General features: G+C 39.3%; 1 pseudogene; it reads right to left on the bottom strand.

Annotated features, from left to right (window-relative positions):
* Positions 1 to 665: 665 nt before the first annotated feature.
* On the bottom strand, positions 666 to 908 carry LOC114208327 (cytochrome c oxidase subunit 7B, mitochondrial pseudogene; annotated as a pseudogene).
* Positions 909 to 10,047: the final 9,139 nt, after the last annotated feature.

Consider the following 10,047-nt stretch of genomic DNA (forward strand, 5'->3'; position numbering starts at 1 on the left):
AGTTTGTTTCTACATCCAGCATTGACATTCATAATCATGTGACACGTGTGCAGTGAATAACTTTGAAACGAAGTGCATCCAGAAAGAAGATAGGTTTCTTCTCACTGGTATAGATTCTTTGACTTAAGAAAGTTGTTTCTTTTCCTCTGAAAGAAGACTTCTTTGAAAAGCTGTCATAGAAAAATGTCATGGCAAGAAGTAAATTTACAGGAGGGAGTTGAGAGATATGAGGTAGTGGTGACCTGCTAAATGAGAATGCAGAACTTGAAAGAGGGTAATGGAGACAAGAAAGGGCAGAGGGAGGCCAGGAAGAAGCCGAGTGTAGGATCTGACGAGACGGGAAATGGTGGGTGGCAGCGGTGGGGGACAGAAAGAGGGATAACGATGGGTTTTACAAAGCTCAGTTCAAGTCGGAAACAGGCCCTTAGGTGGAAGGCAAAGGACATCCCTTCCTTCTACAGTTTTTTATGTAAGTGTATAATCTGCATAATCTGACAGAGAATAGAACACAGACATAGATGTACATATATATATATATATATTAAGGATCCAAATGCACTTTATTTCTTCAATCATGCCATATTTTAATGGGTGCACAGTGCTTTTATTTGGCATCAATTATGGGTTGGTTTTGAAACAATTCAGTATTACACCAGCTGCGCAGATTACTGGTCTCTCCATTCCTTTGGGGTGCCTCTGCTAATAGGGGACAGGTTCCATTCTACTCCAGTTTGTGTTGCTGTATATGCCCACACAGCAACACAGAAAGTGTCTCCACTAGCGAATACAGCATTACCATATTTGTCATGGAAATCAGGAGTCCGTTTCTGGTGGCTCTGCCTTGCCATTGTTTGCTGAATGCTTTGAAGTCAGAGACAACTTAGGGCATTTTTGGCCATGGGAAACATCCTGAAGCTGGAGACAGAACAGTGTGGCTACAGCGGCTGGTTTGCTACAGCTTCGTGCTAAGTCCCCTCGCCCAGACGTAGATATATGTAACTCTCAGTTCGATGTATTCCTTCGTGGCCCTTTGGATGATCCTGACTCAGTGTTACCAGTGGGAGTCTGGATGGAATGAGTTGAGGAAAGGAAGAAGAACAGGGGTGAGGACCAATTGTGTTTCTAAGGATTACAGTAATTCTAGGAAATCTAGAGAGGCTCTTGGTCATCCCCATCGTGGAACAGTCCTCTGCACGCATCCATTTGGTATACAAGCATTTAGGAAGTATCGCTATCAATTCCCAAGGCAGACGCTCCTCCAGATCTATAATTCTGAGGTTCGCTTGGAACCAAAGGAGGCTCTGGGAAAGAGAATAGGGAGACAATTGGATAGGATGTGTTTAAGAAACACACTGACGAGGTGTTCAAAATGAGCAAAGAAATAACAAGAAGTCTGACAGTAGCGTTTTGTACAGGAAAACAATGAGCATTTTGGGACGAGACAGACAGAAAACTGCAGTCTGAAACAGAGAAGTCCACTCTAATGAGATAAAAAATCACGAAGAGTCTTAACTTCGGTCTTGGGTGAAGATTGAAGAAAGGAGTAGAGCCTGCCTGTGGGTTTTCAGATAACGAGAAAGAAATGGGTAACGCTGAAAAGGAAATGTTTTCGTGCTTAAACTGGCAATGAGATACCAAAGATAACTAAAGATAGGAAATTGGATAAGAACTGAAAACTCAGAAGAATCACAGTTGATCTGTAGTAGTTTGGGGGATGAAAAAGTATAAAGGGAAAATAAGAAAGAAGTTGAGAGCAGATGAGAGGCTGTAAGTGAGTTTGCCAGAAGCATGGAGCACTGTGATGTGATCCTTCTCAAAAGACAGCAGATCAAGGAGCTGTGTGCCTGAAATCAACAGCAAGATGGAGAAGCATTTTTTTTTTTAACCATGTATAAGAGAAGACATCGGTGTCTCTTTGGACCAAATTAGAGAAAACTGAGGCAGAAACCCTTGAGAGCTGTGTTTCCCAAATTTGGCTGCATGTTAGAATCTCCTGGAGAGTTTAGAGAAATCCCTTGATGCTTCCGTTGCGCCCCACACCAAGAAATCAGAGTGTGTGGGGTAGGAGCCACGCCTCTGCATTTTTTTAAAGATCGGCAGGTGATTCCAATTTGCAGCAAAGTGTGAAAACCATTTATTTATAGAGCATGCCCTGAACGTTTGGAGGGAATTTGAAGAGCAGATGGTGAGTGAGTTGGTTAAAAAAGAATGACCAAAATCATCTCGTGATATGGAAGTGTGCGTTATTAATGACCCGCACACATCCTAACACTAGCCACTCACTGGATTGTGCTTGTTTTCTTGACCTCTCACTTCTACCGAGGTTCCCTGACAGTTTATTTTTGTTATCGTGATGCATTGAATTTTCTCTTACTATCTCAGTATATTAACATACTGAGCACACAAATTACAGAACTTTGTATGTCAATTGAAAAATGAAAAATGCTAGGTTGATGAAAACTTGGCATAAATTAGTCACAACATATTCAAAAAATGCAGGTTGAATGCTGAGCTGCACACAGGATATGCATAAAAATCTGATGCAGTGATTATTTTGTTCACCGGGTATTGGATTTATGCCATCGTCCTTTAAATATTAACAACTTATGAGGTATTGGAAATGCTTCTATCCAAATTTGTGAGGTGACTCCAAGTCACAGAGTTTGCTCCGCTTTGGTTTTGCTTTTTTAAAAACACAGTTCGTGTGCATTTTTGTCATAGAAAACTTCTTTTCTCACGAGAAGTCAACCCTTAGCAAAACATCCTGAAAAATGGCGTGCATCTTATTTTTCTTCTTTGATTAGGCTTGCTTAATTCTGTATTATCTGCCTTTGCTTTGATGCCAAACAAGATTAAATTTTCAAGTATAGTATGCTAAATTTATAATGTGAATTTAAAACAAAATTACTTATAAGAAACCAACATCAGCACCTAGGGACAAGGCTGAGCTATTAGCATAATTTACACCAGTAAAGATATTCTACCCTAATTATTTGTGGCCAATTATCAATTACTGGTCAATGCTAGAATCATTCACCGTAATTATTTCCCTAAGGAATCTTCCCTGGATATAATGGAAAGTTTCATCATATTTCTTTTCTTAGCAAAACAATTTTTATTTTTTTCTACAAGATTTTCCATCTATGAGAAAACCAAATCTAAATCTTTGCTACTGAGGATGTCTCTAAGATTTTACATCTTTGGGTCCTAAATATCCAAAGCAAAAACTAAATATATCCATGGCCGACATTAGAAATTTCTGGAAAGAATGCCTAAAACACTGCTATTTCATCTTCTTATAAGTTTTGATTAATTTCAATTCTGATTTTTTTTGAAATTGAAGAGATTGATTTATACTTCCTAAGTTAACATTTTAAACATTAATTCCTTTCCTTATATACAGGTTTTTTTTTTCTATTAAAATCAATCGCAAAGCCTGCAAACACTAACCTTACATTTGAATTCCTAATGACTCCTCCTATTGTCTCATTTCTGTTTGAACCTGTCAATCAATGGTGAAAAGTGCTAATCACTCCCAGAAATCCCAATCTTGCTCACAAAAGTACCAGTCACTGAAAAATAATACCGATTGGTCATGGATGGGCAGGAAATCTCACTAGGGATCTAACCGCACAATGGAGTTTATTAAGTCCATTTTGCTCAAATCCAGCTCTCCCTGCATGCAAGGGTTTGGAACTTTTAATTTCAAAGTCAGCTAAAACCAGCTAAGGTAACTTATATTCATTAGCCTAGCTCTGACTGAAGTGCTGTGAAATCTCTTGGTTAGTGCTTTTGGCTCTGGATAATAGGAGAAGCATTTATTTTTACTCTTTATTTTTCTCCCCTTCTTTTTAAAGAGGGGTGAAGATTCTTAGTTGGATGCTAGTTGTTTTAAATTCTTAATTGGTCCACGTTCTTATTCAGCTGCTTATTATTTTCACATTTCGTTCTTTGGAGTGACTAGACATCCACAAGAAGGATATTTCCCACTAATTCCCCCCATGCAGCAGTGTTCTCTCAAAGCCATGGCCACATTTATTACTAAAAAGCAGTTATGATGTGTACATGCAGCATGGGCCATAAAGTATTGTAGCCTCAGGTCACAGAGAGGGATGAAGGTCAGCAGGCTTATTGTCCACATTATGCAGAACACCAACTTTCTTTCAGCCTTTTTTTTTTTTTTTTTTTTTTTTTTTTAAACTGCCGCTTATTTGCTTTCTGTGAGGGGGCAGCTGCAGGGGGCTGGTGTGAAGGAAGAAGAGGAAGACGGTAGTATCATTAAAGAATAAACAGTAATTACCTTGTAGAAATCTCTAGAGTGATTGATTACCTCTCCAGCTTATAAGAATAGGCCTGGGAATATACAATAATTGATTTCTATTACTTATGTGTGTTTTCCTTTTCACTTTCCGAAGAAGCAATGTAGTTTAATTGACTTTAATTCCAGATTACGTATTTTTATGACTTCTGGAGTTGGCTAGGGATGAATAGAGTTGTTAGCCCCCTGACCCGTATTACCCATCGGAAGTAGGCAGGTACGTGTGTGTGCCTGCGTGTACGTGTGTGCGCTATCCTATGTTGCATGTCATCACACATCTTGTACTTATCACTGGGTTGCTTTTGTCTTTTCATGTAGGTACTCGTTTAGGTTTAGATGGGCTCAGAGGAATTCCAGGGTTAATCAAAACTTGAGAGCGAGCGGTGGCTTTAGCAAGGTCTGGCACTGGCACCATGGGAACGAGACCTCTCCCAGGCAGGCCTGCTCTAAGTTGTGGCACAGTCCCTTGAGCATGCTGGAGCGGGGCACCATCAGACCTTAAATTGTGCCATCCCTGTTGTGATGCCACGGGTCGAGTCACGTCCCCGTGAAATAGCAGGGGACTGAATTTATTTAACCTATACCTTCGACTTATACTTTGACATCGTGAAAATCAGATGGGTTTTGGAATGACTGTATGCCTTTTCCTGGCTGGGAAATTGAGGCATACATTGTTACATAATGCATCTAGAAGAAAAGGAATCAAATGAAACCAGACCCTGCATTTGACGACACTGACAGTGGCTTGGGCTAGATAAAATTTTGTCACTAGACGAAGTAGAGAGCACAATATTCTCTGAAGCACTGTGTCTCCTGGCTTCCTGGCAAATTAAATTACTTTCGGGGTCTGTGACAATTTACACATTCTTTGTACACTATATATTCATATGTATACATATGTATACATACCATACATGTATGCTATATATATATATATATATAATACCTTTCACAAGTAATAAATATTGGTTAACTGACTTTTCTCCCCCTTTTTGAAAACAATTGTTCCCTTTTCATATTTTTGTTTCCATTGCTTAACCCCGTGTCTGGCATATTTTAGGTGACTGAAAATGCGTGTTGTGAGTCTCTGATTCCTGAAGGATTGATTATATCATTTGGGCAGATGCTGAGATGTCCATTTTTACTTTGTTTGGACAAAAATGATTAGGATAATATTTATTCTTTGGTACTATAAACAAAGCAATGTTACAAAATAACAAAAGATAGCAGAAGTAAACAATGCCTGCAACACTTCTCTAATTTCAGTGATGCAAAAGAGCTGCAGATGTTGATGTAGGGATGCAAATCTCCCTAGGAGCTGGTACATCAATATTTGGGGGACCTAAAGAAGATTTTTAGTTCTTAATATTCTTGTGCACTATGATTCCATTAATGACAAATCTACTGGATTAGCAAGAATCATGGTAGTAGTTAGCACCTGCAGCTTAAAAGATTTAGGATTTTTCTGAATGAAATTTTCTGAGTTTTTCCCTCCTTCTAAACATGGAGCAAAATTAATTATTTTAACGTAACAGATACACAAAATAGGAGTTAATTTCTGTTATCTTACTTACACAGTGTCTTATAGAAATAAACTCAGGTGCCAAATATCCAAACTACTAATTCTGATATCTAACTTACACATTTCCCTCACAAGAGTATAGAAGCATTTTCCAAATTCGAACGTACAGATTCCAGCTCAGTAAATTCCCAATGAGTCGACACTGCCAAGTTGCTTTCTATTGAAAGAATGATTGCTTTTATGTTGTGTAAAATATTTGTAACTCTAGGAAGTTAGATTGTAGAATTTGAAGCTGTCACCCTAATAGTGAACAATTTCACGAACAATACAGTGGACCTAAACAGTGCAGCTGAAATATGTAGCCACAGACATTGGGGTATCACTTGGACAATGCCCCAAATAGCATGAGTGACACTTGATGGTGGAACACTGCGCCACTGGTACTTAGTGATCTCGCGCTTTGTCAAGTATTCCTTTTTCTTTCCTTTTATTTTCTCTCCCTGGTGGCTATTTGTTATTCTCAGAAGACTACAGACTTCCCTTCCCCTGGACCTTTTTGAACTCTGCTGTCTTTGAACATCATGGATATTGCAAAAGAAACTATTTACTAGGCAGTAATTATATGCCACCCCTCGTGTAAAGGTAAATGATAATGAGGTATGTGCGAAGAATAGGCAGCCCTGTCAAAGGGAAAAAGAGCGGCTTTTAAAACTTAGAGCCATACAAAATGCCTTATAGACTTGTTCTGGAGTAACTGTATCAATTAACCACGCTAAAAGCTCTAACTCAGATGGGCACTGCACACAGCATGTCTACTAGTGTTTTATTATCAAGTCCATTATGATGAGTTCTTGTCCTAGACAAAGGGAGAACAGAAAAAGAATTCAGGCTGACAAATTAGACTTGAAATCAGTTTCATTTACATAACGACTAGAAGTTCATTAATAACAGAGTTTTAATTATTCATGCTCTTGTTTCACTAGATACAGCAGTTTTCCCCCTGCTGTGCGGGATGTCTGGATTAGCTAAAATGAACCTTAGCAAACTGATAGGCTGCCCGGATACTCAGATGCTTTTCTATTTTCACACCATTAGAGATGGGGGTGGGGGTGGAGCAGGAGGGAGTGTGTGTACCAATTGGGGCTGGGTAATGAAGGGGGGTGGAGAGCAGAGGAAGGCACTGAATAGAGAAAAAAGAAAGCTGGCTAGCAGGTTTTCGGAAAAGAAAGAGAACGGAAAAAATGCAATTGTTGTATAAATTTGTACTTGATGGGAGCTTCCACCTGAGATGATAATACTTTAAATATCAATCATTTCAAGATTTCCTGATGGGGCATACCACTAATATGACTCTGTGTGTGTGTGTGTGTGTGAACATGCACGCACGCCTGTGATTCTTTTCCTTTGGATATAGGAGCATTAATAGGGTTTTTTTTTTTTTTTTTTGGTTTGATTGTATTAAAAAAGAGAAAGAGAGAGAGAGAAAGAAGGAAAGAAGAAACTTTCCCCACAATTCCACAATATCTGGACAAATCTGAGAAACAGGTTTAAAGTGGACTTCAATACAAAGTTCGTTAATGAGAGCAGTGGTGATATTTTCATTCCTACTGGTAATAAATAATGACACTAAGGATACTTTCCTGCAAAGAACTTCAACTGTTTTCACACACATCAATCTGCTACAGTCTCAGCGCCACCTCATGAAGTAGTTCAGGGCTGATTGGGCAGGGGATTATTGCATTTCTGGTTCATTTGCTGTCTGTATATTTTACGGGCTAATTTAGGTAACTATCTCACGAAAAGAGAATCTATGACAAATAAAAACAAGGCTCAGTTCTTCCCAATACCCCTCCAGCTCAGCGAGGTGGGGAAAGAAGCTGGAGGAGAACCTCTCTTCGTTTTGAAATCGCACAACAGCTGCCGGTTGGAGTTTCCAGGGCTGTCTTTGGAACTGCTTTGTAATAAAATTCTTAGTTTGGGGAACCATCATTTATAAGAAACAAATCTTTTGAAGAAAAAAAATTAGTAAGGAGAAATGACATTTAACAAGAGGGAACCAAGTACCCAGCCGCTTTGTCTGTGTTCTCCTGCTTGATTTAACCTTCACAAAAATTATTATATCCATTTTACCGTTTTACTGAGGACAAAATGAAGCCTCAGAGAGACCAAGAGTGCAGCTAGTGAAGGAGGGGCTGAGAAATCAATCTATGTTGGTCTGACACCAACGTCCCCCCTGCTACATATGCATCCACATCCAGGAGAAAATGGTTACTAATATTTTTATACAAAGTTGATACAATTTGTTTTGTTTTTCTGTTAATTTTCTTTGCCCTCTTAATGATTTTCTACAAAATAAATAGAACAGCCTGTTTTTTTTTTTTTGAGACTATAGATAGCTTTCTTAGATCTTGACTAACCAGAAAGTCATAAAAATCAAATATTTAAACAGTTAATACAGGAGCAAGGTGCTAATATGAACAAGGCCTATTTCTAGTAACAGAATAATTGAGTACGAATTAGACAGACTACTCTACCTGATAACTTTAAGTCAAATGCCACATTTGTAGATCATGTAGGAAAAAAATTAATCACCAGAAGCTGCCACCTTTCATTACTTGAAGTTTGCTTCTAAGTGGGCATTATGTCCACATACTGTGAAGGGCAGTCATGGACTAATAAAGCCAAGGTTTTCTTTCTTCCTCCTCCCTCCCTCCCTTCCTTCATTCCTTTCTCTCTCTTCCTCTTCTTCCTTCTCCTTCTGTAGGGCCATCAGCTATTCATTTATGCTCTGAAGAGTTCACATTTACTGGCTAGTTTTAAATTTTATTTACTCCTTTTCCCGGGCAAGTCCACCCCCCCAACCCTGTTTTATAAAGCTATCTTTACATCAGAGATTTTGAATGATTAATTACTGCTTCAGAGTGATGAGAAGCTCTCAACACATTTATAATATTTTACCTTTTTATCTCTCTGAAGTATATATAGAGATATTAAGGTACAAAGAGGTATGACTTGGGGGAGGGGGAACACACAAGTGTTTTGAAAAGATAAAACAAGATCCTTCACTAGAGAGCTACCCCAAGCAACACACTAGATTTCAGAGTAAAATGCAATAAGTGGACAGTTAGCAATATGTAAACATCAGAATCCATTCAGGTGGCTGGGTCATTATTGACTCCAGTGACATCCAAAATGGCACATTCACAAAAGTTGCCTGAGCAATCTGAAAATCAAGCTAAGGATTCCTTCTAAATCTTTGACCAAGGATTACTACAAAAATCGGATGCTTTTGAACAAGAGAATGAAAACAAACCTTTTAATAAAAAGCTGAAACAACTATTTTTTCAAAAATGCCTTAACTGCGCCATGGGTGGTGTGTTTGTGCGGCTTTAAACACATATTTCTTCCGATTTTCTGGGCTCTTTTACTCCTTTAGAAATGTAGAAATATTGCCAAAGGACAAAGAAAACAATGGAAGGTTGTGTGGGAAGAGGAGGAGACAGAGGAGACATCTGGATTGCGTTTGATCTGGCAGCTCTCTCTCCCTGCCCGGTTAGGAAGCTGCTGCCCTGGGCAAGCGGGAGGGGGTTGCCCGTGCTGGTATTTGATTTCCAGGTGCAAGTATTCACTCATCTAAATCCTGACCATATGCTGTCATACATCTGCGGAAGTACTGCTGCTTCCTTTTGAACTGGACGGAAAACGTACACCTGACTGACGCGTACAAGATAGATGGTCCCGAAGCAGTGAAATCTCCAGCAGTTTCGCAGGGAAGAAGCCATGGAAATGTGTTGAATAGCTTGTGTCCTGACACGTCTTTTGCCTGGTGCGAGAGGCATTCAGAGGCGAGTCGGTAGGAGCCAGGAGAGAAAAAGTTTCCAGCCCCATTTCGGACCATTTTGTTCATCATTTGTAAAGTTGAAAGGGATGACTCTTCAAGCCCCTAAGGCATATCCAACCTGTGGGGCGGGGGGGGGGGCATGTTGAAGACAGCAATCCTGCTGCCTAAGATGCAGTTTAGGGGAGAGAGTAAGTTCTAGAGGTCTACTGTGCAACATTGTGCCTATTGTTGTATCGTACACTTAAAAATATGTCAAGAGGCCAGATTTCATGTTAAATGCTCTTACTACAACAAATGAAACCAAATGAAACAACACCATTCACTAATCATTGGCAAACTGCAATGTTGCGGGACACTGTTATTTGC

The sequence above is a fragment of the Eumetopias jubatus genome, unplaced genomic scaffold (assembly GCF_037043125.1).
Source record: "Eumetopias jubatus isolate StellerSeaLion01/CBP00866 unplaced genomic scaffold, mEumJub1_p1.0 scaffold_4, whole genome shotgun sequence".
Lineage (NCBI taxonomy): Eukaryota > Metazoa > Chordata > Mammalia > Carnivora > Otariidae > Eumetopias > Eumetopias jubatus.